The sequence below is a fragment of the Pseudophryne corroboree genome, chromosome 6 (assembly GCF_028390025.1).
Source record: "Pseudophryne corroboree isolate aPseCor3 chromosome 6, aPseCor3.hap2, whole genome shotgun sequence".
NCBI lineage: Eukaryota > Metazoa > Chordata > Amphibia > Anura > Myobatrachidae > Pseudophryne > Pseudophryne corroboree.
Window position 1 is genome coordinate 84,508,472 of NC_086449.1, and position 1,355 is coordinate 84,509,826.

A 1,355-nucleotide genomic window follows, 5' to 3' on the forward strand; every position below is an offset into this window, starting at 1 on the left:
ATCCTGCGTGACACTGCAGTGCCACTCCTAGATGGGCCCGGTGTTTGTGTCGGCCACTAGGGTCGCTTATCTTACTCACACAGTCAGCTACCTCATTGCGCCTCTTTTTTTCTTTGCGTCATGTGCTGTTTGGGGAGGGTTTTTTGGAAGGGACATCCTGCGTGACACTGCAGTGCCACTCCTAGATGGGCCCGGTGTTTGTGTCGGCCACTAGGGTCGCTTATCTTACTCACACAGCTACCTCATTGCGCCTCTTTTTTTCTTTGCGTCATGTGCTGTTTGGGGAGGGTTTTTTGGAAGGAACATCCTGCGTGACACTGCAGTGCCACTCCTAGATGGGCCCGGTGTTTGTGTCGGCCACTAGGGTCGCTTATCTTACTCACACAGCGACCTCGGTGCAAATTTTAGGACTAAAAATAATATTGTGAGGTGTGAGGTATTCAGAATAGACTGAAAATGAGTGGAAATTATTGTTTTTGAGGTTAATAATACTTTGGGATCAAAATGACCCCCAAATTCTATGATTTAAGCTGTTTTTTAGGGTTTTTTGAAAAAAACACCCGAATCCAAAACACACCCGAATCCGACAAAAAAAAATTCGGTGAGGTTTTGCCAAAACGCGGTCGAACCCAAAACACGGCCGCGGAACCGAACCCAAAACCAAAACACAAAACCCGAAAAATTTCCGGCGCTCATCTCTACTTTCAACGTTGATCCTCCAGAACCCCCATCAGATCATGTTTTCTTGATTTCTTCAATCATACATAATTTAGTCTATTTTCCTGAATTGTCCCACTTAACAGGAAACCCTGAAAACATGGGCATTTGTGAGCACTTGAGGATTGAGAACTGCTGCCCTAAATTAAAAGTTTACGCCCGAACAACAGGGACTTGAACCCTGGACCCTCAGATTAAAAGTCTGATGCTCTGCCAATTGAGCTATCCGGGCTCTGAGTGTTGCATCATATTTTCAAGAATTAACTTCTTGAACCTGGATATGCTGTTTCCCCATGAATAAGGTAAAAATAAGTATCACCGCTATTTAAGAATGGTGATGCAGGGACTTCCGGTGGGCGGTGCATCATGATGGCCGCATTTTAGAGGGGCTCCGGCTCTCCGTGGTAAAATCCGTCCCCATCAACTAGCTAGACCCCTGTAGAACTGGACTCAGAGTGTCAGCTACACAGAGGGGATCTTGCCCTACTTGAAAAGCTGCCTAGTGGGGTGTTTGGGGCTTTAATCGCACCGGAATCCTGCCTGCAAAAAGTCAGGCCTCCCTGGGCCCTGGTGGCGTGGTCTCGCGTCATTGCCCGAAGTTAAATTCCACCCGAGTCACCCACCGAGCCCCTTACCTT

General features: G+C 47.5%; 1 non-coding gene across 1 annotated transcript; it reads right to left on the bottom strand.

Annotated features, from left to right (window-relative positions):
• Nucleotides 1-873: 873 nt before the first annotated feature.
• On the bottom strand, nucleotides 874-949 carry TRNAK-UUU (transfer RNA lysine (anticodon UUU)). The gene has a single exon. It is a non-coding gene; the product is annotated as a tRNA-Lys (tRNA).
• Nucleotides 950-1,355: the final 406 nt, after the last annotated feature.